Source organism: Pungitius pungitius, chromosome 13 (assembly GCF_949316345.1).
Source record: "Pungitius pungitius chromosome 13, fPunPun2.1, whole genome shotgun sequence".
NCBI lineage: Eukaryota > Metazoa > Chordata > Actinopteri > Perciformes > Gasterosteidae > Pungitius > Pungitius pungitius.
Window position 1 is genome coordinate 2,974,305 of NC_084912.1, and position 20,581 is coordinate 2,994,885.

The 20,581-nt window shown below is 41.0% G+C and overlaps 98 non-coding genes across 98 annotated transcripts; all 98 read left to right on the top strand.

Moving 5' to 3' along the window:
* The first annotated feature begins 74 nt into the window (after window positions 1-74).
* Window positions 75-148, top strand: trnat-cgu (transfer RNA threonine (anticodon CGU)). The gene has a single exon. It is a non-coding gene; the product is annotated as a tRNA-Thr (tRNA).
* Window positions 149-241: 93 nt separating this feature from the next.
* Window positions 242-315, top strand: trnat-agu (transfer RNA threonine (anticodon AGU)). The gene has a single exon. It is a non-coding gene; the product is annotated as a tRNA-Thr (tRNA).
* Window positions 316-407: 92 nt separating this feature from the next.
* Window positions 408-481, top strand: trnat-cgu (transfer RNA threonine (anticodon CGU)). The gene has a single exon. It is a non-coding gene; the product is annotated as a tRNA-Thr (tRNA).
* Window positions 482-573: 92 nt separating this feature from the next.
* Window positions 574-647, top strand: trnat-ugu (transfer RNA threonine (anticodon UGU)). The gene has a single exon. It is a non-coding gene; the product is annotated as a tRNA-Thr (tRNA).
* Window positions 648-778: 131 nt separating this feature from the next.
* Window positions 779-852, top strand: trnat-cgu (transfer RNA threonine (anticodon CGU)). Its single transcript has one exon. It is a non-coding gene; the product is annotated as a tRNA-Thr (tRNA).
* A 219-nt stretch (window positions 853-1,071) lies between these two features.
* Window positions 1,072-1,145, top strand: trnat-ugu (transfer RNA threonine (anticodon UGU)). The gene has a single exon. It is a non-coding gene; the product is annotated as a tRNA-Thr (tRNA).
* A 92-nt stretch (window positions 1,146-1,237) lies between these two features.
* Window positions 1,238-1,311, top strand: trnat-cgu (transfer RNA threonine (anticodon CGU)). Its single transcript has one exon. It is a non-coding gene; the product is annotated as a tRNA-Thr (tRNA).
* Window positions 1,312-1,529: 218 nt separating this feature from the next.
* Window positions 1,530-1,603, top strand: trnat-ugu (transfer RNA threonine (anticodon UGU)). The gene has a single exon. It is a non-coding gene; the product is annotated as a tRNA-Thr (tRNA).
* Window positions 1,604-1,695: 92 nt separating this feature from the next.
* Window positions 1,696-1,769, top strand: trnat-cgu (transfer RNA threonine (anticodon CGU)). The gene has a single exon. It is a non-coding gene; the product is annotated as a tRNA-Thr (tRNA).
* A 93-nt stretch (window positions 1,770-1,862) lies between these two features.
* Window positions 1,863-1,936, top strand: trnat-agu (transfer RNA threonine (anticodon AGU)). Its single transcript has one exon. It is a non-coding gene; the product is annotated as a tRNA-Thr (tRNA).
* A 92-nt stretch (window positions 1,937-2,028) lies between these two features.
* Window positions 2,029-2,102, top strand: trnat-cgu (transfer RNA threonine (anticodon CGU)). Its single transcript has one exon. It is a non-coding gene; the product is annotated as a tRNA-Thr (tRNA).
* Window positions 2,103-2,321: 219 nt separating this feature from the next.
* Window positions 2,322-2,395, top strand: trnat-ugu (transfer RNA threonine (anticodon UGU)). The gene has a single exon. It is a non-coding gene; the product is annotated as a tRNA-Thr (tRNA).
* Window positions 2,396-2,487: 92 nt separating this feature from the next.
* Window positions 2,488-2,561, top strand: trnat-cgu (transfer RNA threonine (anticodon CGU)). Its single transcript has one exon. It is a non-coding gene; the product is annotated as a tRNA-Thr (tRNA).
* A 93-nt stretch (window positions 2,562-2,654) lies between these two features.
* On the top strand, window positions 2,655-2,728 carry trnat-agu (transfer RNA threonine (anticodon AGU)). The gene has a single exon. It is a non-coding gene; the product is annotated as a tRNA-Thr (tRNA).
* A 92-nt stretch (window positions 2,729-2,820) lies between these two features.
* Window positions 2,821-2,894, top strand: trnat-agu (transfer RNA threonine (anticodon AGU)). Its single transcript has one exon. It is a non-coding gene; the product is annotated as a tRNA-Thr (tRNA).
* A 92-nt stretch (window positions 2,895-2,986) lies between these two features.
* On the top strand, window positions 2,987-3,060 carry trnat-ugu (transfer RNA threonine (anticodon UGU)). Its single transcript has one exon. It is a non-coding gene; the product is annotated as a tRNA-Thr (tRNA).
* Window positions 3,061-3,153: 93 nt separating this feature from the next.
* On the top strand, window positions 3,154-3,227 carry trnat-ugu (transfer RNA threonine (anticodon UGU)). The gene has a single exon. It is a non-coding gene; the product is annotated as a tRNA-Thr (tRNA).
* Window positions 3,228-3,319: 92 nt separating this feature from the next.
* trnat-agu (transfer RNA threonine (anticodon AGU)) lies at window positions 3,320-3,393 on the top strand. The gene has a single exon. It is a non-coding gene; the product is annotated as a tRNA-Thr (tRNA).
* Window positions 3,394-3,485: 92 nt separating this feature from the next.
* On the top strand, window positions 3,486-3,559 carry trnat-agu (transfer RNA threonine (anticodon AGU)). Its single transcript has one exon. It is a non-coding gene; the product is annotated as a tRNA-Thr (tRNA).
* Window positions 3,560-3,652: 93 nt separating this feature from the next.
* Window positions 3,653-3,726, top strand: trnat-agu (transfer RNA threonine (anticodon AGU)). The gene has a single exon. It is a non-coding gene; the product is annotated as a tRNA-Thr (tRNA).
* A 92-nt stretch (window positions 3,727-3,818) lies between these two features.
* trnat-agu (transfer RNA threonine (anticodon AGU)) lies at window positions 3,819-3,892 on the top strand. The gene has a single exon. It is a non-coding gene; the product is annotated as a tRNA-Thr (tRNA).
* Window positions 3,893-4,023: 131 nt separating this feature from the next.
* On the top strand, window positions 4,024-4,097 carry trnat-cgu (transfer RNA threonine (anticodon CGU)). Its single transcript has one exon. It is a non-coding gene; the product is annotated as a tRNA-Thr (tRNA).
* Window positions 4,098-4,316: 219 nt separating this feature from the next.
* On the top strand, window positions 4,317-4,390 carry trnat-ugu (transfer RNA threonine (anticodon UGU)). Its single transcript has one exon. It is a non-coding gene; the product is annotated as a tRNA-Thr (tRNA).
* Window positions 4,391-4,483: 93 nt separating this feature from the next.
* trnat-ugu (transfer RNA threonine (anticodon UGU)) lies at window positions 4,484-4,557 on the top strand. Its single transcript has one exon. It is a non-coding gene; the product is annotated as a tRNA-Thr (tRNA).
* Window positions 4,558-4,649: 92 nt separating this feature from the next.
* Window positions 4,650-4,723, top strand: trnat-agu (transfer RNA threonine (anticodon AGU)). The gene has a single exon. It is a non-coding gene; the product is annotated as a tRNA-Thr (tRNA).
* A 92-nt stretch (window positions 4,724-4,815) lies between these two features.
* On the top strand, window positions 4,816-4,889 carry trnat-cgu (transfer RNA threonine (anticodon CGU)). The gene has a single exon. It is a non-coding gene; the product is annotated as a tRNA-Thr (tRNA).
* A 93-nt stretch (window positions 4,890-4,982) lies between these two features.
* trnat-agu (transfer RNA threonine (anticodon AGU)) lies at window positions 4,983-5,056 on the top strand. Its single transcript has one exon. It is a non-coding gene; the product is annotated as a tRNA-Thr (tRNA).
* A 92-nt stretch (window positions 5,057-5,148) lies between these two features.
* Window positions 5,149-5,222, top strand: trnat-cgu (transfer RNA threonine (anticodon CGU)). Its single transcript has one exon. It is a non-coding gene; the product is annotated as a tRNA-Thr (tRNA).
* Window positions 5,223-5,441: 219 nt separating this feature from the next.
* On the top strand, window positions 5,442-5,515 carry trnat-ugu (transfer RNA threonine (anticodon UGU)). Its single transcript has one exon. It is a non-coding gene; the product is annotated as a tRNA-Thr (tRNA).
* Window positions 5,516-5,607: 92 nt separating this feature from the next.
* On the top strand, window positions 5,608-5,681 carry trnat-cgu (transfer RNA threonine (anticodon CGU)). Its single transcript has one exon. It is a non-coding gene; the product is annotated as a tRNA-Thr (tRNA).
* A 93-nt stretch (window positions 5,682-5,774) lies between these two features.
* On the top strand, window positions 5,775-5,848 carry trnat-agu (transfer RNA threonine (anticodon AGU)). The gene has a single exon. It is a non-coding gene; the product is annotated as a tRNA-Thr (tRNA).
* A 92-nt stretch (window positions 5,849-5,940) lies between these two features.
* trnat-agu (transfer RNA threonine (anticodon AGU)) lies at window positions 5,941-6,014 on the top strand. Its single transcript has one exon. It is a non-coding gene; the product is annotated as a tRNA-Thr (tRNA).
* Window positions 6,015-6,106: 92 nt separating this feature from the next.
* trnat-ugu (transfer RNA threonine (anticodon UGU)) lies at window positions 6,107-6,180 on the top strand. Its single transcript has one exon. It is a non-coding gene; the product is annotated as a tRNA-Thr (tRNA).
* Window positions 6,181-6,311: 131 nt separating this feature from the next.
* trnat-cgu (transfer RNA threonine (anticodon CGU)) lies at window positions 6,312-6,385 on the top strand. The gene has a single exon. It is a non-coding gene; the product is annotated as a tRNA-Thr (tRNA).
* Window positions 6,386-6,604: 219 nt separating this feature from the next.
* On the top strand, window positions 6,605-6,678 carry trnat-ugu (transfer RNA threonine (anticodon UGU)). Its single transcript has one exon. It is a non-coding gene; the product is annotated as a tRNA-Thr (tRNA).
* A 92-nt stretch (window positions 6,679-6,770) lies between these two features.
* trnat-agu (transfer RNA threonine (anticodon AGU)) lies at window positions 6,771-6,844 on the top strand. Its single transcript has one exon. It is a non-coding gene; the product is annotated as a tRNA-Thr (tRNA).
* Window positions 6,845-6,975: 131 nt separating this feature from the next.
* trnat-cgu (transfer RNA threonine (anticodon CGU)) lies at window positions 6,976-7,049 on the top strand. Its single transcript has one exon. It is a non-coding gene; the product is annotated as a tRNA-Thr (tRNA).
* Window positions 7,050-7,268: 219 nt separating this feature from the next.
* Window positions 7,269-7,342, top strand: trnat-ugu (transfer RNA threonine (anticodon UGU)). Its single transcript has one exon. It is a non-coding gene; the product is annotated as a tRNA-Thr (tRNA).
* Window positions 7,343-7,435: 93 nt separating this feature from the next.
* Window positions 7,436-7,509, top strand: trnat-agu (transfer RNA threonine (anticodon AGU)). The gene has a single exon. It is a non-coding gene; the product is annotated as a tRNA-Thr (tRNA).
* A 92-nt stretch (window positions 7,510-7,601) lies between these two features.
* trnat-agu (transfer RNA threonine (anticodon AGU)) lies at window positions 7,602-7,675 on the top strand. The gene has a single exon. It is a non-coding gene; the product is annotated as a tRNA-Thr (tRNA).
* Window positions 7,676-7,767: 92 nt separating this feature from the next.
* On the top strand, window positions 7,768-7,841 carry trnat-ugu (transfer RNA threonine (anticodon UGU)). Its single transcript has one exon. It is a non-coding gene; the product is annotated as a tRNA-Thr (tRNA).
* Window positions 7,842-7,972: 131 nt separating this feature from the next.
* Window positions 7,973-8,046, top strand: trnat-cgu (transfer RNA threonine (anticodon CGU)). The gene has a single exon. It is a non-coding gene; the product is annotated as a tRNA-Thr (tRNA).
* Window positions 8,047-8,265: 219 nt separating this feature from the next.
* On the top strand, window positions 8,266-8,339 carry trnat-ugu (transfer RNA threonine (anticodon UGU)). Its single transcript has one exon. It is a non-coding gene; the product is annotated as a tRNA-Thr (tRNA).
* A 92-nt stretch (window positions 8,340-8,431) lies between these two features.
* trnat-agu (transfer RNA threonine (anticodon AGU)) lies at window positions 8,432-8,505 on the top strand. Its single transcript has one exon. It is a non-coding gene; the product is annotated as a tRNA-Thr (tRNA).
* A 92-nt stretch (window positions 8,506-8,597) lies between these two features.
* trnat-ugu (transfer RNA threonine (anticodon UGU)) lies at window positions 8,598-8,671 on the top strand. Its single transcript has one exon. It is a non-coding gene; the product is annotated as a tRNA-Thr (tRNA).
* Window positions 8,672-8,802: 131 nt separating this feature from the next.
* trnat-cgu (transfer RNA threonine (anticodon CGU)) lies at window positions 8,803-8,876 on the top strand. Its single transcript has one exon. It is a non-coding gene; the product is annotated as a tRNA-Thr (tRNA).
* Window positions 8,877-9,095: 219 nt separating this feature from the next.
* On the top strand, window positions 9,096-9,169 carry trnat-ugu (transfer RNA threonine (anticodon UGU)). Its single transcript has one exon. It is a non-coding gene; the product is annotated as a tRNA-Thr (tRNA).
* Window positions 9,170-9,261: 92 nt separating this feature from the next.
* On the top strand, window positions 9,262-9,335 carry trnat-agu (transfer RNA threonine (anticodon AGU)). Its single transcript has one exon. It is a non-coding gene; the product is annotated as a tRNA-Thr (tRNA).
* Window positions 9,336-9,466: 131 nt separating this feature from the next.
* trnat-cgu (transfer RNA threonine (anticodon CGU)) lies at window positions 9,467-9,540 on the top strand. Its single transcript has one exon. It is a non-coding gene; the product is annotated as a tRNA-Thr (tRNA).
* Window positions 9,541-9,759: 219 nt separating this feature from the next.
* On the top strand, window positions 9,760-9,833 carry trnat-ugu (transfer RNA threonine (anticodon UGU)). Its single transcript has one exon. It is a non-coding gene; the product is annotated as a tRNA-Thr (tRNA).
* A 93-nt stretch (window positions 9,834-9,926) lies between these two features.
* Window positions 9,927-10,000, top strand: trnat-agu (transfer RNA threonine (anticodon AGU)). The gene has a single exon. It is a non-coding gene; the product is annotated as a tRNA-Thr (tRNA).
* A 92-nt stretch (window positions 10,001-10,092) lies between these two features.
* Window positions 10,093-10,166, top strand: trnat-agu (transfer RNA threonine (anticodon AGU)). Its single transcript has one exon. It is a non-coding gene; the product is annotated as a tRNA-Thr (tRNA).
* A 92-nt stretch (window positions 10,167-10,258) lies between these two features.
* On the top strand, window positions 10,259-10,332 carry trnat-ugu (transfer RNA threonine (anticodon UGU)). Its single transcript has one exon. It is a non-coding gene; the product is annotated as a tRNA-Thr (tRNA).
* A 131-nt stretch (window positions 10,333-10,463) lies between these two features.
* On the top strand, window positions 10,464-10,537 carry trnat-cgu (transfer RNA threonine (anticodon CGU)). The gene has a single exon. It is a non-coding gene; the product is annotated as a tRNA-Thr (tRNA).
* Window positions 10,538-10,756: 219 nt separating this feature from the next.
* trnat-ugu (transfer RNA threonine (anticodon UGU)) lies at window positions 10,757-10,830 on the top strand. Its single transcript has one exon. It is a non-coding gene; the product is annotated as a tRNA-Thr (tRNA).
* A 92-nt stretch (window positions 10,831-10,922) lies between these two features.
* Window positions 10,923-10,996, top strand: trnat-cgu (transfer RNA threonine (anticodon CGU)). The gene has a single exon. It is a non-coding gene; the product is annotated as a tRNA-Thr (tRNA).
* A 93-nt stretch (window positions 10,997-11,089) lies between these two features.
* On the top strand, window positions 11,090-11,163 carry trnat-agu (transfer RNA threonine (anticodon AGU)). Its single transcript has one exon. It is a non-coding gene; the product is annotated as a tRNA-Thr (tRNA).
* A 92-nt stretch (window positions 11,164-11,255) lies between these two features.
* On the top strand, window positions 11,256-11,329 carry trnat-cgu (transfer RNA threonine (anticodon CGU)). The gene has a single exon. It is a non-coding gene; the product is annotated as a tRNA-Thr (tRNA).
* A 219-nt stretch (window positions 11,330-11,548) lies between these two features.
* Window positions 11,549-11,622, top strand: trnat-ugu (transfer RNA threonine (anticodon UGU)). Its single transcript has one exon. It is a non-coding gene; the product is annotated as a tRNA-Thr (tRNA).
* Window positions 11,623-11,715: 93 nt separating this feature from the next.
* trnat-agu (transfer RNA threonine (anticodon AGU)) lies at window positions 11,716-11,789 on the top strand. The gene has a single exon. It is a non-coding gene; the product is annotated as a tRNA-Thr (tRNA).
* Window positions 11,790-11,881: 92 nt separating this feature from the next.
* Window positions 11,882-11,955, top strand: trnat-agu (transfer RNA threonine (anticodon AGU)). Its single transcript has one exon. It is a non-coding gene; the product is annotated as a tRNA-Thr (tRNA).
* A 92-nt stretch (window positions 11,956-12,047) lies between these two features.
* trnat-ugu (transfer RNA threonine (anticodon UGU)) lies at window positions 12,048-12,121 on the top strand. The gene has a single exon. It is a non-coding gene; the product is annotated as a tRNA-Thr (tRNA).
* Window positions 12,122-12,252: 131 nt separating this feature from the next.
* Window positions 12,253-12,326, top strand: trnat-cgu (transfer RNA threonine (anticodon CGU)). Its single transcript has one exon. It is a non-coding gene; the product is annotated as a tRNA-Thr (tRNA).
* A 219-nt stretch (window positions 12,327-12,545) lies between these two features.
* Window positions 12,546-12,619, top strand: trnat-ugu (transfer RNA threonine (anticodon UGU)). The gene has a single exon. It is a non-coding gene; the product is annotated as a tRNA-Thr (tRNA).
* A 92-nt stretch (window positions 12,620-12,711) lies between these two features.
* Window positions 12,712-12,785, top strand: trnat-cgu (transfer RNA threonine (anticodon CGU)). The gene has a single exon. It is a non-coding gene; the product is annotated as a tRNA-Thr (tRNA).
* A 218-nt stretch (window positions 12,786-13,003) lies between these two features.
* On the top strand, window positions 13,004-13,077 carry trnat-ugu (transfer RNA threonine (anticodon UGU)). Its single transcript has one exon. It is a non-coding gene; the product is annotated as a tRNA-Thr (tRNA).
* A 92-nt stretch (window positions 13,078-13,169) lies between these two features.
* On the top strand, window positions 13,170-13,243 carry trnat-cgu (transfer RNA threonine (anticodon CGU)). The gene has a single exon. It is a non-coding gene; the product is annotated as a tRNA-Thr (tRNA).
* A 93-nt stretch (window positions 13,244-13,336) lies between these two features.
* Window positions 13,337-13,410, top strand: trnat-agu (transfer RNA threonine (anticodon AGU)). Its single transcript has one exon. It is a non-coding gene; the product is annotated as a tRNA-Thr (tRNA).
* A 92-nt stretch (window positions 13,411-13,502) lies between these two features.
* Window positions 13,503-13,576, top strand: trnat-cgu (transfer RNA threonine (anticodon CGU)). Its single transcript has one exon. It is a non-coding gene; the product is annotated as a tRNA-Thr (tRNA).
* Window positions 13,577-13,795: 219 nt separating this feature from the next.
* trnat-ugu (transfer RNA threonine (anticodon UGU)) lies at window positions 13,796-13,869 on the top strand. Its single transcript has one exon. It is a non-coding gene; the product is annotated as a tRNA-Thr (tRNA).
* A 1,315-nt stretch (window positions 13,870-15,184) lies between these two features.
* Window positions 15,185-15,258, top strand: trnat-agu (transfer RNA threonine (anticodon AGU)). The gene has a single exon. It is a non-coding gene; the product is annotated as a tRNA-Thr (tRNA).
* A 92-nt stretch (window positions 15,259-15,350) lies between these two features.
* trnat-agu (transfer RNA threonine (anticodon AGU)) lies at window positions 15,351-15,424 on the top strand. Its single transcript has one exon. It is a non-coding gene; the product is annotated as a tRNA-Thr (tRNA).
* Window positions 15,425-15,516: 92 nt separating this feature from the next.
* trnat-ugu (transfer RNA threonine (anticodon UGU)) lies at window positions 15,517-15,590 on the top strand. The gene has a single exon. It is a non-coding gene; the product is annotated as a tRNA-Thr (tRNA).
* A 131-nt stretch (window positions 15,591-15,721) lies between these two features.
* trnat-agu (transfer RNA threonine (anticodon AGU)) lies at window positions 15,722-15,795 on the top strand. Its single transcript has one exon. It is a non-coding gene; the product is annotated as a tRNA-Thr (tRNA).
* A 92-nt stretch (window positions 15,796-15,887) lies between these two features.
* On the top strand, window positions 15,888-15,961 carry trnat-agu (transfer RNA threonine (anticodon AGU)). Its single transcript has one exon. It is a non-coding gene; the product is annotated as a tRNA-Thr (tRNA).
* Window positions 15,962-16,054: 93 nt separating this feature from the next.
* trnat-agu (transfer RNA threonine (anticodon AGU)) lies at window positions 16,055-16,128 on the top strand. Its single transcript has one exon. It is a non-coding gene; the product is annotated as a tRNA-Thr (tRNA).
* Window positions 16,129-16,220: 92 nt separating this feature from the next.
* On the top strand, window positions 16,221-16,294 carry trnat-agu (transfer RNA threonine (anticodon AGU)). Its single transcript has one exon. It is a non-coding gene; the product is annotated as a tRNA-Thr (tRNA).
* A 131-nt stretch (window positions 16,295-16,425) lies between these two features.
* On the top strand, window positions 16,426-16,499 carry trnat-cgu (transfer RNA threonine (anticodon CGU)). Its single transcript has one exon. It is a non-coding gene; the product is annotated as a tRNA-Thr (tRNA).
* A 219-nt stretch (window positions 16,500-16,718) lies between these two features.
* On the top strand, window positions 16,719-16,792 carry trnat-ugu (transfer RNA threonine (anticodon UGU)). The gene has a single exon. It is a non-coding gene; the product is annotated as a tRNA-Thr (tRNA).
* A 93-nt stretch (window positions 16,793-16,885) lies between these two features.
* On the top strand, window positions 16,886-16,959 carry trnat-ugu (transfer RNA threonine (anticodon UGU)). Its single transcript has one exon. It is a non-coding gene; the product is annotated as a tRNA-Thr (tRNA).
* A 92-nt stretch (window positions 16,960-17,051) lies between these two features.
* On the top strand, window positions 17,052-17,125 carry trnat-agu (transfer RNA threonine (anticodon AGU)). The gene has a single exon. It is a non-coding gene; the product is annotated as a tRNA-Thr (tRNA).
* Window positions 17,126-17,217: 92 nt separating this feature from the next.
* trnat-cgu (transfer RNA threonine (anticodon CGU)) lies at window positions 17,218-17,291 on the top strand. Its single transcript has one exon. It is a non-coding gene; the product is annotated as a tRNA-Thr (tRNA).
* A 93-nt stretch (window positions 17,292-17,384) lies between these two features.
* Window positions 17,385-17,458, top strand: trnat-agu (transfer RNA threonine (anticodon AGU)). Its single transcript has one exon. It is a non-coding gene; the product is annotated as a tRNA-Thr (tRNA).
* A 92-nt stretch (window positions 17,459-17,550) lies between these two features.
* On the top strand, window positions 17,551-17,624 carry trnat-cgu (transfer RNA threonine (anticodon CGU)). Its single transcript has one exon. It is a non-coding gene; the product is annotated as a tRNA-Thr (tRNA).
* Window positions 17,625-17,843: 219 nt separating this feature from the next.
* Window positions 17,844-17,917, top strand: trnat-ugu (transfer RNA threonine (anticodon UGU)). The gene has a single exon. It is a non-coding gene; the product is annotated as a tRNA-Thr (tRNA).
* A 92-nt stretch (window positions 17,918-18,009) lies between these two features.
* On the top strand, window positions 18,010-18,083 carry trnat-agu (transfer RNA threonine (anticodon AGU)). Its single transcript has one exon. It is a non-coding gene; the product is annotated as a tRNA-Thr (tRNA).
* Window positions 18,084-18,214: 131 nt separating this feature from the next.
* Window positions 18,215-18,288, top strand: trnat-cgu (transfer RNA threonine (anticodon CGU)). Its single transcript has one exon. It is a non-coding gene; the product is annotated as a tRNA-Thr (tRNA).
* Window positions 18,289-18,507: 219 nt separating this feature from the next.
* trnat-ugu (transfer RNA threonine (anticodon UGU)) lies at window positions 18,508-18,581 on the top strand. Its single transcript has one exon. It is a non-coding gene; the product is annotated as a tRNA-Thr (tRNA).
* Window positions 18,582-18,674: 93 nt separating this feature from the next.
* On the top strand, window positions 18,675-18,748 carry trnat-agu (transfer RNA threonine (anticodon AGU)). The gene has a single exon. It is a non-coding gene; the product is annotated as a tRNA-Thr (tRNA).
* A 92-nt stretch (window positions 18,749-18,840) lies between these two features.
* trnat-agu (transfer RNA threonine (anticodon AGU)) lies at window positions 18,841-18,914 on the top strand. Its single transcript has one exon. It is a non-coding gene; the product is annotated as a tRNA-Thr (tRNA).
* Window positions 18,915-19,006: 92 nt separating this feature from the next.
* On the top strand, window positions 19,007-19,080 carry trnat-ugu (transfer RNA threonine (anticodon UGU)). The gene has a single exon. It is a non-coding gene; the product is annotated as a tRNA-Thr (tRNA).
* Window positions 19,081-19,211: 131 nt separating this feature from the next.
* Window positions 19,212-19,285, top strand: trnat-cgu (transfer RNA threonine (anticodon CGU)). The gene has a single exon. It is a non-coding gene; the product is annotated as a tRNA-Thr (tRNA).
* Window positions 19,286-19,504: 219 nt separating this feature from the next.
* On the top strand, window positions 19,505-19,578 carry trnat-ugu (transfer RNA threonine (anticodon UGU)). The gene has a single exon. It is a non-coding gene; the product is annotated as a tRNA-Thr (tRNA).
* A 92-nt stretch (window positions 19,579-19,670) lies between these two features.
* Window positions 19,671-19,744, top strand: trnat-agu (transfer RNA threonine (anticodon AGU)). Its single transcript has one exon. It is a non-coding gene; the product is annotated as a tRNA-Thr (tRNA).
* A 131-nt stretch (window positions 19,745-19,875) lies between these two features.
* trnat-cgu (transfer RNA threonine (anticodon CGU)) lies at window positions 19,876-19,949 on the top strand. The gene has a single exon. It is a non-coding gene; the product is annotated as a tRNA-Thr (tRNA).
* A 219-nt stretch (window positions 19,950-20,168) lies between these two features.
* Window positions 20,169-20,242, top strand: trnat-ugu (transfer RNA threonine (anticodon UGU)). The gene has a single exon. It is a non-coding gene; the product is annotated as a tRNA-Thr (tRNA).
* Window positions 20,243-20,335: 93 nt separating this feature from the next.
* Window positions 20,336-20,409, top strand: trnat-agu (transfer RNA threonine (anticodon AGU)). Its single transcript has one exon. It is a non-coding gene; the product is annotated as a tRNA-Thr (tRNA).
* Window positions 20,410-20,501: 92 nt separating this feature from the next.
* Window positions 20,502-20,575, top strand: trnat-agu (transfer RNA threonine (anticodon AGU)). Its single transcript has one exon. It is a non-coding gene; the product is annotated as a tRNA-Thr (tRNA).
* The last annotated feature ends 6 nt before the right edge of the window (window positions 20,576-20,581 follow it).

Sequence of the window (20,581 nt, forward strand, 5' to 3'; positions counted from 1 at the left end):
GCATTTTCTTAATAGTTCTATCTTTGTTGAGTAGAAATATACAATATATATTGGTGGAACAACAAGTCAATAAAGGCTCTGTGGCTTAGTTGGTCAAAGCGCCTGTTTCGTAAACAGGAGATCCTGGGTTCAAATCCCAGCGGTGCCTAGACCACTTTGGTTTGTTAACTTTTTCTTAATAGTTCTATCTTTGTTGAGAAGAAATATACAATATATATTGGTGGAATAACAAGTCAATAGAGGCTCCGTGGCTTAGTTGGTCAAAGTGCCTGTCTAGTAAACAGGAGATCCTGGGTTCAAATCCCAGCGGTGCCTTGACCCCTGTGGTTGTCTACATTTTCTAAATATTTCCAACTTTCTCAACAATAATTCAACAATATATATCGGTGGAAAAACAAGTCAAGAGAGGCGCTGTGGCTTAGTTGGTCAAAGCGCCTGTTTCGTAAACAGGAGATCCTGGGTTCAAATCCCAGCGGTGCCTAGACCCCTGTGGTTGTCTGCTTTTTCTAAATTATTCCAACTTTGTTGAGTAGAAATGAACAATATATATTGGTGGAAAAACAAGGAAATAGCGGCGCTGTGGCTTAGTTGGTCAAAGTGCCTGTCTTGTAAACAGGAGATCCTGGGTTCGAATCCCAGCGGTGCCTTAACCCCTGAAGTTGTCCTTTTCATTTCAATGATTCCACCTTTAATACATATCACATTTTACTTTTGTGAATTCCAATTTTTTCAATGTAGCAATACTAAAGGTTTTCTTTAGATTATGATCCCTGACAAGGGCTCTGTGGCTTAGTTGGTCAAAGCGCCTGTTTCGTAAACAGGAGATCCTGGGTTCAAATCCCAGCGGGGCCTCCCTTCCTTATAGCAAACATTAGGATTCCAAAATGCCACATCTATGACTGAGATTGCCAGTTATTGGAAAAAGACTACTTGTCATAAGGTCTGTCTTGAAACAAAGGGATCTTGTTCAAATCCCAGCGGTACCTTGTAGCTGTAAGCATTTTCTCAATAATTCCAACTTTGCTGTATTGAATCAAACAATATATATTGCTGGAAATACAAGCAAATAGAGGCTCCGTGGCTTAGTTGGTCAAAGTGCCTGTCTTGTAAACAGGAGATCCTGGGTTCAAATCCCAGCGGTGCCTTGACCCCTGTGGTTGTCTACATTTTCTAAATATTTCCAACTTTCTCAACAATAATTCAACAATATATATCGGTGGAAAAACAAGTCAAGAGAGGCGCTGTGGCTTAGTTGGTCAAAGCGCCTGTTTCGTAAACAGGAGATCCTGGGTTCAAATCCCAGCGGGGCCTTTTTCCTTATAGCAAACATTAGGATTCCAAAATGCCACATCTATGACTGAGAATGCCAGTTATTGGAAAAAGACTACTTGTCATAAGGTCTGTCTTGAAACAAAGGGATCTTGTTCAAATCCCGGCGGTACCTTGTAGCTGTAAGCATTTTCTTAATAATTCCAACTTTGCTGTATTGAATCAAACAATATATATTGCTGGAAATACAAGCAAATAGAGGCTCCGTGGCTTAGTTGGTCAAAGTGCCTGTCTTGTAAACAGGAGATCCTGGGTTCAAATCCCAGCGGTGCCTAGACCCCTGTGGTTGTCTGCTTTTTCTTAATAGTTCTATCTTTGTTGAGTAGAAATATACAATATATATTGGTGGAATAACAAGTCAATAAAGGCTCTGTGGCTTAGTTGGTCAAAGCGCCTGTTTCGTAAACAGGAGATCCTGGGTTCAAATCCCAGCGGTGCCTAGACCACTTTGGTTTGTTAACTTTTTCTTAATAGTTCTATCTTTGTTGAGAAGAAATATACAATCTATATTGGTGGAATAACAAGTCAATAGAGGCTCCGTGGCTTAGTTGGTCAAAGTGCCTGTCTAGTAAACAGGAGATCCTGGGTTCAAATCCCAGCGGTGCCTTGACCCCTGTGGTTGTCTACATTTTCTAAATATTTCCAACTTTCTCAACAATAATTCAACAATATATATCGGTGGAAAAACAAGTCAAGAGAGGCGCTGTGGCTTAGTTGGTCAAAGCGCCTGTTTCGTAAACAGGAGATCCTGGGTTCAAATCCCAGCGGGGCCTTCCTTCCTTATAGCAAACATTAGGATTCCAAAATGCCACATCTATGACTGAGAATGCCAGATATTGGAAAAAGACTACTTGTCATAAGGTCTGTCTTGAAACAAAGGGATCTTGTTCAAATCCCGGCGGTACCTTGTAGCTGTAAGCATTTTCTTAATAATTCCAACTTTGCTGTATTGAATCAAACAATATATATTGCTGGAAATACAAGCAAATAGAGGCTCCGTGGCTTAGTTGGTCAAAGTGCCTGTCTTGTAAACAGGAGATCCTGGGTTCAAATCCCAGCAGTGCCTAGACCCCTGTGGTTGTCTGCTTTTTCTTAATAGTTCTATCTTTGTTGAGTAGAAATATACAATATATATTGGTGGAATAACAAGTCAATAAAGGCTCTGTGGCTTAGTTGGTCAAAGCGCCTGTTTCGTAAACAGGAGATCCTGGGTTCAAATCCCAGCAGTGCCTAGACCACTTTGGTTTGTTAACTTTTTCTTAATAGTTCTATCTTTGTTGAGAAGAAATATACAATATATATTGGTGGAATAACAAGTCAATAGAGGCTCCGTGGCTTAGTTGGTCAAAGTGCCTGTCTAGTAAACAGGAGATCCTGGGTTCAAATCCCAGCGGTGCCTTGACCCCTGTGGTTGTCTACATTTTCTAAATATTTCCAACTTTCTCAACAATAATTCAACAATATATATCGGTGGAAAAACAAGTCAAGAGAGGCGCTGTGGCTTAGTTGGTCAAAGTGCCTGTCTAGTAAACAGGAGATCCTGGGTTCAAATCCCAGCGGTGCCTAGACCCCTGTGGTTGTCTGCTTTTTCTAAATTATTCCAACTTTGTTGAGTAGAAATGAACAATATATATTGGTGGAAAAACAAGGAAATAGCGGCGCTGTGGCTTAGTTGGTCAAAGTGCCTGTCTTGTAAACAGGAGATCCTGGGTTCAAATCCCAGCGGTGCCTAGACCACTTTGGTTTGTTAACTTTTTCTTAATAGTTCTATCTTTGTTGAGAAGAAATATACAATATATATTGGTGGAATAACAAGTCAATAGAGGCTCCATGGCTTAGTTGGTCAAAGTGCCTGTCTTGTAAACAGGAGATCCTGGGTTCAAATCCCAGCGGTGCCTTGACCCCAGTGGTTGTCTACATTTTCTAAATATTTCCAACTTTCTCAACAATAATTCAACAATATATATTGGTGGAAAAACAAGTCAAGAGAGGCGCTGTGGCTTAGTTGGTCAAAGTGCCTGTCTAGTAAACAGGAGATCCTGGGTTCAAATCCCAGCGGTGCCTAGACCCCTGTGGTTGTCTGCATTTTCTTAATAGTTCTATCTTTGTTGAGTAGAAATATACAATATATATTGTTGAAATAACAAGTCAATAGAGGCTCTGTGGCTTAGTTGGTCAAAGTGCCTGTCTAGTAAACAGGAGATCCTGGGTTCAAATCCCAGCGGTGCCTAGACCACTTTGGTTTGTTAACTTTTTCTTAATAGTTCTATCTTTGTTGAGAAGAAATATACAATATATATTGGTGGAATAACAAGTCAATAGAGGCTCCGTGGCTTAGTTGGTCAAAGTGCCTGTCTAGTAAACAGGAGATCCTGGGTTTGAATCCCAGCGGTCCCTAGACCCCTGTGGTTGTCTGCTTTTTCTTAATAGTTCTATCTTTGTTGAGTAGAAATATACAATATATATCGGTGGAAAAACAAGTCAAGAGAGGCGCTGTGGCTTAGTTGGTCAAAGTGCCTGTCTAGTAAACAGGAGATCCTGAGTTCAAATCCCAGCGGTGCCTTAACCTCTGAACTTGTCCTTTTCATTTCAATGATTCCACCTTTAATACATATCAAATTATACTTTTGTGAATTCCAATTTTTTAAATGTAGCAATACTAAAGGTTTTCTTTAGATTATGATCCCTGACAAGGGCTCTGTGGCTTAGTTGGTCAAAGCGCCTGTTTCGTAAACAGGAGATCCTGGGTTCAAATCCCAGCGGGGCCTTCCTTCCTTATAGCAAACATTAGGATTCCAAAATGCCACATCTATGACTGAGAATGCCAGTTATTGGAAAAAGATTACTTGTCATAAGGTCTGTCTTGAAACAAAGGGATCTTGTTCAAATCCCAGCGGTACCTTGTAGCTGTAAGCATTTTCTTAATAATTCCAACTTTGCTGTATTGAATCAAACAATATATATTGCTGGAAATACAACCAAATAGAGGCTCCGTGGCTTAGTTGGTCAAAGTGCCTGTCTTGTAAACAGGAGATCCTGGGTTCAAATCCCAGCGGTGCCTAGACCACTTTGGTTTGTTAACTTTTTCTTAATAGTTCTATCTTTGTTGAGAAGAAATATACAATATATATTGGTGGAATAACAAGTCAATAGAGGCTCCATGGCTTAGTTGGTCAAAGTGCCTGTCTTGTAAACAGGAGATCCTGGGTTCAAATCCCAGCGGTGCCTTGACCCCAGTGGTTGTCTACATTTTCTAAATATTTCCAACTTTCTCAACAATAATTCAACAATATATATTGGTGGAAAAACAAGTCAAGAGAGGCGCTGTGGCTTAGTTGGTCAAAGTGCCTGTCTAGTAAACAGGAGATCCTGGGTTCAAATCCCAGCGGTGCCTAGACCCCTGTGGTTGTCTGCATTTTCTTAATAGTTCTATCTTTGTTGAGTAGAAATATACAATATATATTGGTGGAACAACAAGTCAATAAAGGCTCTGTGGCTTAGTTGGTCAAAGCGCCTGTTTCGTAAACAGGAGATCCTGGGTTCAAATCCCAGCGGTGCCTAGACCACTTTGGTTTGTTAACTTTTTCTTAATAGTTCTATCTTTGTTGAGAAGAAATATACAATATATATTGGTGGAATAACAAGTCAATAGAGGCTCCGTGGCTTAGTTGGTCAAAGTGCCTGTCTAGTAAACAGGAGATCCTGGGTTCAAATCCCAGCGGTGCCTTGACCCCTGTGGTTGTCTACATTTTCTAAATATTTCCAACTTTCTCAACAATAATTCAACAATATATATCGGTGGAAAAACAAGTCAAGAGAGGCGCTGTGGCTTAGTTGGTCAAAGCGCCTGTTTCGTAAACAGGAGATCCTGGGTTCAAATCCCAGCGGGGCCTTCCTTCCTTATAGCAAACATTAGGATTCCAAAATGCCACATCTATGACTGAGAATGCCAGTTATTGGAAAAAGACTACTTGTCATAAGGTCTGTCTTGAAACAAAGGGATCTTGTTCAAATCCCGGCGGTACCTTGTAGCTGTAAGCATTTTCTTAATAATTCCAACTTTGCTGTATTGAATCAAACAATATATATTGCTGGAAATACAAGCAAATAGAGGCTCCGTGGCTTAGTTGGTCAAAGTGCCTGTCTTGTAAACAGGAGATCCTGGGTTCAAATCCCAGCAGTGCCTAGACCCCTGTGGTTGTCTGCTTTTTCTTAATAGTTCTATCTTTGTTGAGTAGAAATATACAATATATATTGGTGGAATAACAAGTCAATAAAGGCTCTGTGGCTTAGTTGGTCAAAGCGCCTGTTTCGTAAACAGGAGATCCTGGGTTCAAATCCCAGCGGTGCCTAGACCACTTTGGTTTGTTAACTTTTTCTTAATAGTTCTATCTTTGTTGAGAAGAAATATACAATCTATATTGGTGGAATAACAAGTCAATAGAGGCTCCGTGGCTTAGTTGGTCAAAGTGCCTGTCTAGTAAACAGGAGATCCTGGGTTCAAATCCCAGCGGTGCCTTGACCCCTGTGGTTGTCTACATTTTCTAAATATTTCCAACTTTCTCAACAATAATTCAACAATATATATCGGTGGAAAAACAAGTCAAGAGTGGCGCTGTGGCTTAGTTGGTCAAAGTGCCTGTCTAGTAAACAGGAGATCCTGGGTTCAAATCCCAGCGGTGCCTAGACCCCTGTGGTTGTCTGCTTTTTCTAAATTATTCCAACTTTGTTGAGTAGAAATGAACAATATATATTGGTGGAAAAACAAGGAAATAGCGGCGCTGTGGCTTAGTTGGTCAAAGTGCCTGTCTTGTAAACAGGAGATCCTGGGTTCGAATCCCAGCGGTGCCTTAACCCCTGAAGTTGTCCTTTTCATTTCAATGATTCCACCTTTAATACATATCACATTTTACTTTTGTGAATTCCAATTTTTTTAATGTAGCAATACTAAAGGTTTTCTTTAGATTATGATCCCTGACAAGGGCTCTGTGGCTTAGTTGGTCAAAGCGCCTGTTTCGTAAACAGGAGATCCTGGGTTCAAATCCCAGCGGGGCCTCCCTTCCTTATAGCAAACATTAGGATTCCAAAATGCCACATCTATGACTGAGATTGCCAGTTATTGGAAAAAGACTACTTGTCATAAGGTCTGTCTTGAAACAAAGGGATCTTGTTCAAATCCCAGCGGTACCTTGTAGCTGTAAGCATTTTCTCAATAATTCCAACTTTGCTGTATTGAATCAAACAATATATATTGCTGGAAATACAAGCAAATAGAGGCTCCGTGGCTTAGTTGGTCAAAGTGCCTGTCTTGTAAACAGGAGATCCTGGGTTCAAATCCCAGCGGTGCCTTGACCCCTGTGGTTGTCTACATTTTCTAAATATTTCCAACTTTCTCAACAATAATTCAACAATATATATCGGTGGAAAAACAAGTCAAGAGAGGCGCTGTGGCTTAGTTGGTCAAAGTGCCTGTCTAGTAAACAGGAGATCCTGGGTTCAAATCCCAGCGGTGCCTTAACCTCTGAACTTGTCCTTTTCATTTCAATGATTCCACCTTTAATACATATCAAATTATACTTTTGTGAATTCCAATTTTTTAAATGTAGCAATACTAAAGGTTTTCTTTAGATTATGATCCCTGACAAGGGCTCTGTGGCTTAGTTGGTCAAAGCGCCTGTTTCGTAAACAGGAGATCCTGGGTTCAAATCCCAGCGGGGCCTTCCTTCCTTATAGCAAACATTAGGATTCCAAAATGCCACATCTATGACTGAGAATGCCAGTTATTGGAAAAAGATTACTTGTCATAAGGTCTGTCTTGAAACAAAGGGATCTTGTTCAAATCCCAGCGGTACCTTGTAGCTGTAAGCATTTTCTTAATAATTCCAACTTTGCTGTATTGAATCAAACAATATATATTGCTGGAAATACAACCAAATAGAGGCTCCGTGGCTTAGTTGGTCAAAGTGCCTGTATTGTAAACAGGAGATCCTGGGTTCAAATCCCAGCGGTGCCTAGACCACTTTGGTTTGTTAACTTTTTCTTAATAGTTCTATCTTTGTTGAGAAGAAATATACAATATATATTGGTGGAATAACAAGTCAATAGAGGCTCCGTGGCTTAGTTGGTCAAAGTGCCTGTCTAGTAAACAGGAGATCCTGGGTTCAAATCCCAGCGGTGCCTTGACCCCTGTGGTTGTCTACATTTTCTAAATATTTCCAACTTTCTCAACAATAATTCAACAATATATATCGGTGGAAAAACAAGTCAAGAGAGGCGCTGTGGCTTAGTTGGTCAAAGTGCCTGTCTAGTAAACAGGAGATCCTGGGTTCAAATCCCAGCGGTGCCTAGACCCCTGTGGTTGTCTGCTTTTTCTAAATTATTCCAACTTTGTTGAGTAGAAATGAACAATATATATTGGTGGAAAAACAAGGAAATAGCGGCGCTGTGGCTTAGTTGGTCAAAGTGCCTGTCTTGTAAACAGGAGATCCTGGGTTCGAATCCCAGCGGTGCCTTAACCCCTGAAGTTGTCCTTTTCATTTCAATGATTCCACCTTTAATACATATCACATTTTACTTTTGTGAATTCCAATTTTTTCAATGTAGCAATACTAAAGGTTTTCTTTAGATTATGATCCCTGACAAGGGCTCTGTGGCTTAGTTGGTCAAAGCGCCTGTTTCGTAAACAGGAGATCCTGGGTTCAAATCCCAGCGGGGCCTCCCTTCCTTATAGCAAACATTAGGATTCCAAAATGCCACATCTATGACTGAGATTGCCAGTTATTGGAAAAAGACTACTTGTCATAAGGTCTGTCTTGAAACAAAGGGATCTTGTTCAAATCCCAGCGGTACCTTGTAGCTGTAAGCATTTTCTCAATAATTCCAACTTTGCTGTATTGAATCAAACAATATATATTGCTGGAAATACAAGCAAATAGAGGCTCCGTGGCTTAGTTGGTCAAAGTGCCTGTCTTGTAAACAGGCGATCCTGGGTTCAAATCCCAGCGGTGCCTTGACCCCTGTGGTTGTCTACATTTTCTAAATATTTCCAACTTTCTCAACAATAATTCAACAATATATATCGGTGGAAAAACAAGTCAAGAGAGGCGCTGTGGCTTAGTTGGTCAAAGTGCCTGTCTAGTAAACAGGAGATCCTGGGTTCAAATCCCAGCGGTGCCTAGACCCCTGTGGTTGTCTGCTTTTTCTAAATTATTCCAACTTTGTTGAGTAGAAATGAACAATATATATTGGTGGAAAAACAAGGAAATAGCGGCGCTGTGGCTTAGTTGGTCAAAGTGCCTGTCTTGTAAACAGGAGATCCTGGGTTCGAATCCCAGCGGTGCCTTAACCCCTGAAGTTGTCCTTTTCATTTCAATGATTCCACCTTTAATACATATCACATTTTACTTTTGTGAATTCCAATTTTTTCAATGTAGCAATACTAAAGGTTTTCTTTAGATTATGATCCCTGACAAGGGCTCTGTGGCTTAGTTGGTCAAAGCGCCTGTTTCGTAAACAGGAGATCCTGGGTTCAAATCCCAGCGGGGCCTCCCTTCCTTATAGCAAACATTAGGATTCCAAAATGCCACATCTATGACTGAGATTGCCAGTTATTGGAAAAAGACTACTTGTCATAAGGTCTGTCTTGAAACAAAGGGATCTTGTTCAAATCCCAGCGGTACCTTGTAGCTGTAAGCATTTTCTCAATAATTCCAACTTTGCTGTATTGAATCAAACAATATATATTGCTGGAAATACAAGCAAATAGAGGCTCCGTGGCTTAGTTGGTCAAAGTGCCTGTCTTGTAAACAGGCGATCCTGGGTTCAAATCCCAGCGGTGCCTTGACCCCTGTGGTTGTCTACATTTTCTAAATATTTCCAACTTTCTCAACAATAATTCAACAATATATATCGGTGGAAAAACAAGTCAAGAGAGGCGCTGTGGCTTAGTTGGTCAAAGTGCCTGTCTAGTAAACAGGAGATCCTGGGTTCAAATCCCAGCGGTGCCTTAACCTCTGAACTTGTCCTTTTCATTTCAATGATTCCACCTTTAATACATATCAAATTATACTTTTGTGAATTCCAATTTTTTAAATGTAGCAATACTAAAGGTTTTCTTTAGATTATGATCCCTGACAAGGGCTCTGTGGCTTAGTTGGTCAAAGCGCCTGTTTCGTAAACAGGAGATCCTGGGTTCAAATCCCAGCGGGGCCTTCCTTCCTTATAGCAAACATTAGGATTCCAAAATGCCACATCTATGACTGAGAATGCCAGTTATTGGAAAAAGATTACTTGTCATAAGGTCTGTCTTGAAACAAAGGGATCTTGTTCAAATCCCAGCGGTACCTTGTAGCTGTAAGCATTTTCTTAATAATTCCAACTTTGCTGTATTGAATCAAACAATATATATTGCTGGAAATACAACCAAATAGAGGCTCCGTGGCTTAGTTGGTCAAAGTGCCTGTCTTGTAAACAGGAGATCCTGGGTTCAAATCCCAGCGGTGCCTAGACCACTTTGGTTTGTTAACTTTTTCTTAATAGTTCTATCTTTGTTGAGAAGAAATATACAATATATATTGGTGGAATAACAAGTCAATAGAGGCTCCGTGGCTTAGTTGGTCAAAGTGCCTGTCTAGTAAAGAGGAGATCCTGGGTTCAAATCCCAGCGGTGCCTTGACCCCTGTGGTTGTCTACATTTTCTAAATATTTCCAACTTTCTCAACAATAATTCAACAATATATATCGGTGGAAAAACAAGTCAAGAGAGGCGCTGTGGCTTAGTTGGTCAAAGTGCCTGTCTAGTAAACAGGAGATCCTGGGTTCAAATCCCAGCGGTGCCTAGACCCCTGTGGTTGTCTGCTTTTTCTAAATTATTCCAACTTTGTTGAGTAGAAATGAACAATATATATTGGTGGAAAAACAAGGAAATAGCGGCGCTGTGGCTTAGTTGGTCAAAGTGCCTGTCTTGTAAACAGGAGATCCTGGGTTCGAATCCCAGCGGTGCCTTAACCCCTGAAGTTGTCCTTTTCATTTCAATGATTCCACCTTTAATACATATCACATTTTACTTTTGTGAATTCCAATTTTTTCAATGTAGCAATACTAAAGGTTTTCTTTAGATTATGATCCCTGACAAGGGCTCTGTGGCTTAGTTGGTCAAAGCGCCTGTTTCGTAAACAGGAGATCCTGGGTTCAAATCCCAGCGGGGCCTCCCTTCCTTATAGCAAACATTAGGATTCCAAAATGCCACATCTATGACTGAGATTGCCAGTTATTGGAAAAAGACTACTTGTCATAAGGTCTGTCTTGAAACAAAGGGATCTTGTTCAAATCCCAGCGGTACCTTGTAGCTGTAAGCATTTTCTCAATAATTCCAACTTTGCTGTATTGAATCAAACAATATATATTGCTGGAAATACAAGCAAATAGAGGCTCCGTGGCTTAGTTGGTCAAAGTGCCTGTCTTGTAAACAGGAGATCCTGGGTTCAAATCCCAGCGGTGCCTTGACCCCTGTGGTTGTCTACATTTTCTAAATATTTCCAACTTTCTCAACAATAATTCAACAATATATATCGGTGGAAAAACAAGTCAAGAGAGGCGCTGTGGCTTAGTTGGTCAAAGCGCCTGTTTCGTAAACAGGAGATCCTGGGTTCAAATCCCAGCGGTGCCTAGACCACTTTGGTTTGTTAACTTTTTCTTAATAGTTCTATCTTTGTTGAGAAGAAATATACAATATATATTGGTGGAATAACAAGTCAATAGAGGCTCCGTGGCTTAGTTGGTCAAAGTGCCTGTCTAGTAAACAGGAGATCCTGGGTTCAAATCCCAGCGGTGCCTTGACCCCTGTGGTTGTCTACATTTTCTAAATATTTCCAACTTTCTCAACAATAATTCAACAATATATATCGGTGGAAAAACAAGTCAAGAGAGGCGCTGTGGCTTAGTTGGTCAAAGCGCCTGTTTCGTAAACAGGAGATCCTGGGTTCAAATCCCAGCGGGGCCTTCCTTCCTTATAGCAAACATTAGGATTCCAAAATGCCACATCTATGACTGAGAATGCCAGTTATTGGAAAAAGATTACTTGTCATAAGGTCTGTCTTGAAACAAAGGGATCTTGTTCAAATCCCAGCGGTACCTTGTAGCTGTAAGCATTTTCTTAATAATTCCAACTTTGCTGTATTGAATCAAACAATATATATTGCTGGAAATACAACCAAATAGAGGCTCCGTGGCTTAGTTGGTCAAAGTGCCTGTCTTGTAAACAGGAGATCCTGGGTTCAAATCCCAGCGGTGCCTAGACCACTTTGGTTTGTTAACTTTTTCTTAATAGTTCTATCTTTGTTGAGAAGAAATATACAATATATATTGGTGGAATAACAAGTCAATAGAGGCTCCGTGGCTTAGTTGGTCAAAGTGCCTGTCTAGTAAACAGGAGATCCTGGGTTCAAATCCCAGCGGTGCCTTGACCCCTGTGGTTGTCTACATTTTCTAAATATTTCCAACTTTCTCAACAATAATTCAACAATATATATCGGTGGAAAAACAAGTCAAGAGAGGCGCTGTGGCTTAGTTGGTCAAAGTGCCTGTCTAGTAAACAGGAGATCCTGGGTTCAAATCCCAGCGGTGCCTAGACCCCTGTGGTTGTCTGCTTTTTCTAAATTATTCCAACTTTGTTGAGTAGAAATGAACAATATATATTGGTGGAAAAACAAGGAAATAGCGGCGCTGTGGCTTAGTTGGTCAAAGTGCCTGTCTTGTAAACAGGAGATCCTGGGTTCGAATCCCAGCGGTGCCTTAACCCCTGAAGTTGTCCTTTTCATTTCAATGATTCCACCTTTAATACATATCACATTTTACTTTTGTGAATTCCAATTTTTTCAATGTAGCAATACTAAAGGTTTTCTTTAGATTATGATCCCTGACAAGGGCTCTGTGGCTTAGTTGGTCAAAGCGCCTGTTTCGTAAACAGGAGATCCTGGGTTCAAATCCCAGCGGGGCCTCCCTTCCTTATAGCAAACATTAGGATTCCAAAATGCCACATCTATGACTGAGATTGCCAGTTATTGGAAAAAGACTACTTGTCATAAGGTCTGTCTTGAAACAAAGGGATCTTGTTCAAATCCCAGCGGTACCTTGTAGCTGTAAGCATTTTCTCAATAATTCCAACTTTGCTGTATTGAATCAAACAATATATATTGCTGGAAATACAAGCAAATAGAGGCTCCGTGGCTTAGTTGGTCAAAGTGCCTGTCTTGTAAACAGGAGATCCTGGGTTCAAATCCCAGCGGTGCCTTGACCCCTGTGGTTGTCTACATTTTCTAAATATTTCCAACTTTCTCAACAATAATTCAACAATATATATCGGTGGAAAAACAAGTCAAGAGAGGCGCTGTGGCTTAGTTGGTCAAAGCGCCTGTTTCGTAAACAGGAGATCCTGGGTTCAAATCCCAGCGGGGCCTTTTTCCTTATAGCAAACATTAGGATTCCAAAATGCCACATCTATGACTGAGAATGCCAGTTATTGGAAAAAGACTACTTGTCATAAGGTCTGTCTTGAAACAAAGGGATCTTGTTCAAATCCCGGCGGTACCTTGTAGCTGTAAGCATTTTCTTAATAATTCCAACTTTGCTGTATTGAATCAAACAATATATATTGCTGGAAATACAAGCAAATAGAGGCTCCGTGGCTTAGTTGGTCAAAGTGCCTGTCTTGTAAACAGGAGATCCTGGGTTCAAATCCCAGCGGTGCCTAGACCCCTGTGGTTGTCTGCTTTTTCTTAATAGTTCTATCTTTGTTGAGTAGAAATATACAATATATATTGGTGGAATAACAAGTCAATAAAGGCTCTGTGGCTTAGTTGGTCAAAGCGCCTGTTTCGTAAACAGGAGATCCTGGGTTCAAATCCCAGCGGTGCCTAGACCACTTTGGTTTGTTAACTTTTTCTTAATAGTTCTATCTTTGTTGAGAAGAAATATACAATCTATATTGGTGGAATAACAAGTCAATAGAGGCTCCGTGGCTTAGTTGGTCAAAGTGCCTGTCTAGTAAACAGGAGATCCTGGGTTCAAATCCCAGCGGTGCCTTGACCCCTGTGGTTGTCTACATTTTCTAAATATTTCCAACTTTCTCAACAATAATTCAACAATATATATCGGTGGAAAAACAAGTCAAGAGAGGCGCTGTGGCTTAGTTGGTCAAAGCGCCTGTTTCGTAAACAGGAGATCCTGGGTTCAAATCCCAGCGGGGCCTTCCTTCCTTATAGCAAACATTAGGATTCCAAAATGCCACATCTATGACTGAGAATGCCAGATATTGGAAAAAGACTACTTGTCATAAGGTCTGTCTTGAAACAAAGGGATCTTGTTCAAATCCCGGCGGTACCTTGTAGCTGTAAGCATTTTCTTAATAATTCCAACTTTGCTGTATTGAATCAAACAATATATATTGCTGGAAATACAAGCAAATAGAGGCTCCGTGGCTTAGTTGGTCAAAGTGCCTGTCTTGTAAACAGGAGATCCTGGGTTCAAATCCCAGCAGTGCCTAGACCCCTGTGGTTGTCTGCTTTTTCTTAATAGTTCTATCTTTGTTGAGTAGAAATATACAATATACACTCACCGGCCACTTTATTAGGTACCCCATGCTAGTAACGGGTTGGACCCCCTTTTGCCTTCAGAACTGCCTCAATTCTTCGTGGCATAGATTCAACAGGGTGCTGGAAGCATTCCTCAGGGAGTTTGGTCCATATTGACATGATGGCATCACACAGTTGCCGCAGATTTGTCGGCTGCACATCCATGATGCGAATCTCCCGTTCCACCACATCCCAAAGATGCTCTATTGGATTGAGATCTGGTGATTGTGGAGGCCATTTGAGTACAGCGAACTCATTGTCATGTTCAAGAAACCAGTCTGAGATGATTCCAGCTTTATGACATGGCGCATTATCCTGCTGAAAGTAGCCATCAGAAGTTGGGTACATTGTGGTCATAAAGGGATGGACATGGTCAGCAACAATACTCAGGTAGGCTGTGGCGTTGCAACGATGCTCAATTGGTACCAAGGGGCCCAAAGAGTGCCAAGAAAATATTCCCCACACCATGACACCACCACCACCAGCCTGAACCGTTGATACAAGGCAGGATGGATCCATGCTTTCATGTTGTAGACGCCAAATTCTGACCCTACCATCCGAATGTCGCAGCAGAAATCGAGACTCATCAGACCAGGCAACGTTTTTCCAATCTTCTATTGTCCAATTTCGATGAGCTTGTGCAAATTGTAGCCTCAGTTTCCTGTTCTTAGCTGAAAGGAGTGGCACCCGGTGTGGTCTTCTGCTGCTGTAGCCCATCTGCCTCAAAGTTCGACGTACTGTGCGTTCAGAGATGCTCTTATGCCCACCTTGGTTGTAACGGGTGGTTATTTGAGTCACTGTTGCCCTTCTTTCAGCTCGAACCAGTCTGGCCATTCTCCTCTGACCTCTGGCATCAACAAGGCATTTCCGCCCACAGAACTGCCGCTCACTGGATGTTTTTTCTTTTTCGGACCATTCTCTGTAAACCCTAGAGATGGTTGTGCGTGAAAATCCCAGTAGATTAGCAGTTTCTGAAATACTCAGACCAGCCCTTCTGGCACCAACAATCATGCCACGTTCAAAGTCCCTCAAATCACCTTTCTTCCCCATACTGATGCTCGGTTTGAACTGCAGGAGATTGTCTTGACAATGTCTACATGCCTAAATGCACTGAGTTGCCGCCATGTGATTGGCTGCTTAGAAATTAAGTGTTAACGAGCAGTTGGACTGGTGTACCTAATAAAGTGGCCGGTGAGTGTATATTGGTGGAATAACAAGTCAATAGAGGCTCCGTGGCTTAGTTGGTCAAAGTGCCTGTCTAGTAAACAGGAGATCCTGGGTTCAAATCCCAGCGGTGCCTTGACCCCTGTGGTTGTCTACATTTTCTAAATATTTCCAACTTTCTCAACAATAATTCAACAATATATATCGGTGGAAAAACAAGTCAAGAGAGGCGCTGTGGCTTAGTTGGTCAAAGTGCCTGTCTAGTAAACAGGAGATCCTGGGTTCAAATCCCAGCGGTGCCTAGACCCCTGTGGTTGTCTGCTTTTTCTAAATTATTCCAACTTTGTTGAGTAGAAATGAACAATATATATTGGTAGAAAAACAAGGAAATAGAGGCGCTGTGGCTTAGTTGGTCAAAGTGCCTGTCTTGTAAACAGGAGATCCTCGGTTCGAATCCCAGCAGTGCCTTAACCTCTGAACTTGTCCTTTTCATTTCAATGATTCCACCTTTAATACATATCAAATTATACTTTTGTGAATTCCAATTTTTTAAATGTAGCAATACTAAAGGTTTTCTTTAGATTATGATCCCTGACAAGGGCTCCGTGGCTTAGTTGGTCAAAGTGCCTGTCTAGTAAACAGGAGATCCTGGGTTCAAATCCCAGCGGTGCCTAGACCCCTGTGGTTGTCTGCATTTTCTTAATAGTTCTATCTTTGTTGAGTAGAAATATACAATATATATTGTTGAAATAACAAGTCAATAGAGGCTCTGTGGCTTAGTTGGTCAAAGTGCCTGTCTAGTAAACAGGAGATCCTGGGTTCAAATCCCAGCGGTGCCTAGACCACTTTGGTTTGTTAACTTTTTCTTAATAGTTCTATCTTTGTTGAGAAGAAATATACAATATATATTGGTGGAATAACAAGTCAATAGAGGCTCCGTGGCTTAGTTGGTCAAAGTGCCTGTCTAGTAAACAGGAGATCCTGGGTTTGAATCCCAGCGGTCCCTAGACCCCTGTGGTTGTCTGCTTTTTCTTAATAGTTCTATCTTTGTTGAGTAGAAATATACAATATATATCGGTGGAAAAACAAGTCAAGAGAGGCGCTGTGGCTTAGTTGGTCAAAGTGCCTGTCTAGTAAACAGGAGATCCTGAGTTCAAATCCCAGCGGTGCCTTAACCTCTGAACTTGTCCTTTTCATTTCAATGATTCCACCTTTAATACATATCAAATTATACTTTTGTGAATTCCAATTTTTTAAATGTAGCAATACTAAAGGTTTTCTTTAGATTATGATCCCTGACAAGGGCTCTGTGGCTTAGTTGGTCAAAGCGCCTGTTTCGTAAACAGGAGATCCTGGGTTCAAATCCCAGCGGGGCCTTCCTTCCTTATAGCAAACATTAGGATTCCAAAATGCCACATCTATGACTGAGAATGCCAGTTATTGGAAAAAGATTACTTGTCATAAGGTCTGTCTTGAAACAAAGGGATCTTGTTCAAATCCCAGCGGTACCTTGTAGCTGTAAGCATTTTCTTAATAATTCCAACTTTGCTGTATTGAATCAAACAATATATATTGCTGGAAATACAACCAAATAGAGGCTCCGTGGCTTAGTTGGTCAAAGTGCCTGTCTTGTAAACAGGAGATCCTGGGTTCAAATCCCAGCGGTGCCTAGACCACTTTGGTTTGTTAACTTTTTCTTAATAGTTCTATCTTTGTTGAGAAGAAATATACAATATATATTGGTGGAATAACAAGTCAATAGAGGCTCCATGGCTTAGTTGGTCAAAGTGCCTGTCTTGTAAACAGGAGATCCTGGGTTCAAATCCCAGCGGTGCCTTGACCCCAGTGGTTGTCTACATTTTCTAAATATTTCCAACTTTCTCAACAATAATTCAACAATATATATTGGTGGAAAAACAAGTCAAGAGAGGCGCTGTGGCTTAGTTGGTCAAAGTGCCTGTCTAGTAAACAGGAGATCCTGGGTTCAAATCCCAGCGGTGCCTAGACCCCTGTGGTTGTCTGCATTTTCTTAATAGTTCTATCTTTGTTGAGTAGAAATATACAATATATATTGGTGGAACAACAAGTCAATAAAGGCTCTGTGGCTTAGTTGGTCAAAGCGCCTGTTTCGTAAACAGGAGATCCTGGGTTCAAATCCCAGCGGTGCCTAGACCACTTTGGTTTGTTAACTTTTTCTTAATAGTTCTATCTTTGTTGAGAAGAAATATACAATATATATTGGTGGAATAACAAGTCAATAGAGGCTCCGTGGCTTAGTTGGTCAAAGTGCCTGTCTAGTAAACAGGAGATCCTGGGTTCAAATCCCAGCGGTGCCTTGACCCCTGTGGTTGTCTACATTTTCTAAATATTTCCAACTTTCTCAACAATAATTCAACAATATATATCGGTGGAAAAACAAGTCAAGAGAGGCGCTGTGGCTTAGTTGGTCAAAGCGCCTGTTTCGTAAACAGGAGATCCTGGGTTCAAATCCCAGCGGGGCCTTCCTTCCTTATAGCAAACATTAGGATTCCAAAATGCCACATCTATGACTGAGATTGCCAGTTATTGGAAAAAGACTACTTGTCATAAGGTCTGTCTTGAAACAAAGGGATCTTGTTCAAATCCCAGCGGTACCTTGTAGCTGTAAGCATTTTCTCAATAATTCCAACTTTGCTGTATTGAATCAAACAATATATATTGCTGGAAATACAAGCAAATAGAGGCTCCGTGGCTTAGTTGGTCAAAGTGCCTGTCTTGTAAACAGGAGATCCTGGGTTCAAATCCCAGCGGTGCCTTGACCCCTGTGGTTGTCTACATTTTCTAAATATTTCCAACTTTCTCAACAATAATTCAACAATATATATCGGTGGAAAAACAAGTCAAGAGAGGCGCTGTGGCTTAGTTGGTCAAAGTGCCTGTCTAGTAAACAGGAGATCCTGGGTTCAAATCCCAGCGGTGCCTTAACCTCTGAACTTGTCCTTTTCATTTCAATGATTCCACCTTTAATACATATCAAATTATACTTTTGTGAATTCCAATTTTTTAAATGTAGCAATACTAAAGGTTTTCTTTAGATTATGATCCCTGACAAGGGCTCTGTGGCTTAGTTGGTCAAAGCGCCTGTTTCGTAAACAGGAGATCCTGGGTTCAAATCCCAGCGGGGCCTTCCTTCCTTATAGCAAACATTAGGATTCCAAAATGCCACATCTATGACTGAGAATGCCAGTTATTGGAAAAAGATTACTTGTCATAAGGTCTGTCTTGAAACAAAGGGATCTTGTTCAAATCCCAGCGGTACCTTGTAGCTGTAAGCATTTTCTTAATAATTCCAACTTTGCTGTATTGAATCAAACAATATATATTGCTGGAAATACAACCAAATAGAGGCTCCGTGGCTTAGTTGGTCAAAGTGCCTGTATTGTAAACAGGAGATCCTGGGTTCAAATCCCAGCGGTGCCTAGACCACTTTGGTTTGTTAACTTTTTCTTAATAGTTCTATCTTTGTTGAGAAGAAATATACAATATATATTGGTGGAATAACAAGTCAATAGAGGCTCCGTGGCTTAGTTGGTCAAAGTGCCTGTCTAGTAAACAGGAGATCCTGGGTTCAAATCCCAGCGGTGCCTTGACCCCTGTGGTTGTCTACATTTTCTAAATATTTCCAACTTTCTCAACAATAATTCAACAATATATATCGGTGGAAAAACAAGTCAAGAGAGGCGCTGTGGCTTAGTTGGTCAAAGTGCCTGTCTAGTAAACAGGAGATCCTGGGTTCAAATCCCAGCGGTGCCTAGACCCCTGTGGTTGTCTGCTTTTTCTAAATTATTCCAACTTTGTTGAGTAGAAATGAACAATATATATTGGTGGAAAAACAAGGAAATAGCGGCGCTGTGGCTTAGTTGGTCAAAGTGCCTGTCTTGTAAACAGGAGATCCTGGGTTCGAATCCCAGCGGTGCCTTAACCCCTGAAGTTGTCCTTTTCATTTCAATGATTCCACCTTTAATACATATCACATTTTACTTTTGTGAATTCCAATTTTTTCAATGTAGCAATACTAAAGGTTTTCTTTAGATTATGATCCCTGACAAGGGCTCTGTGGCTTAGTTGGTCAAAGCGCCTGTTTCGTAAACAGGAGATCCTGGGTTCAAATCCCAGCGGGGCCTCCCTTCCTTATAGCAAACATTAGGATTCCAAAATGCCACATCTATGACTGAGATTGCCAGTTATTGGAAAAAGACTACTTGTCATAAGGTCTGTCTTGAAACAAAGGGATCTTGTTCAAATCCCAGCGGTACCTTGTAGCTGTAAGCATTTTCTCAATAATTCCAACTTTGCTGTATTGAATCAAACAATATATATTGCTGGAAATACAAGCAAATAGAGGCTCCGTGGCTTAGTTGGTCAAAGTGCCTGTCTTGTAAACAGGCGATCCTGGGTTCAAATCCCAGCGGTGCCTTGACCCCTGTGGTTGTCTACATTTTCTAAATATTTCCAACTTTCTCAACAATAATTCAACAATATATATCGGTGGAAAAACAAGTCAAGAGAGGCGCTGTGGCTTAGTTGGTCAAAGTGCCTGTCTAGTAAACAGGAGATCCTGGGTTCAAATCCCAGCGGTGCCTTAACCTCTGAACTTGTCCTTTTCATTTCAATGATTCCACCTTTAATACATATCAAATTATACTTTTGTGAATTCCAATTTTTTAAATGTAGCAATACTAAAGGTTTTCTTTAGATTATGATCCCTGACAAGGGCTCTGTGGCTTAGTTGGTCAAAGCGCCTGTTTCGTAAACAGGAGATCCTGGGTTCAAATCCCAGCGGGGCCTTCCTTCCTTATAGCAAACATTAGGATTCCAAAATGCCACATCTATGACTGAGAATGCCAGTTATTGGAAAAAGATTACTTGTCATAAGGTCTGTCTTGAAACAAAGGGATCTTGTTCAAATCCCAGCGGTACCTTGTAGCTGTAAGCATTTTCTTAATAATTCCAACTTTGCTGTATTGAATCAAACAATATATATTGCTGGAAATACAACCAAATAGAGGCTCCGTGGCTTAGTTGGTCAAAGTGCCTGTCTTGTAAACAGGAGATCCTGGGTTCAAATCCCAGCGGTGCCTAGACCACTTTGGTTTGTTAACTTTTTCTTAAAAGTTCTATCTTTGTTGAGAAGAAATATACAATATATATTGGTGGAATAACAAGTCAATAGAGGCTCCGTGGCTTAGTTGGTCAAAGTGCCTGTCTAGTAAAGAGGAGATCCTGGGTTCAAATCCCAGCGGTGCCTTGACCCCTGTGGTTGTCTACATTTTCTAAATATTTCCAACTTTCTCAACAATAATTCAACAATATATATCGGTGGAAAAACAAGTCAAGAGAGGCGCTGTGGCTTAGTTGGTCAAAGTGCCTGTCTAGTAAACAGGAGATCCTGGGTTCAAATCCCAGCGGTGCCTAGACCC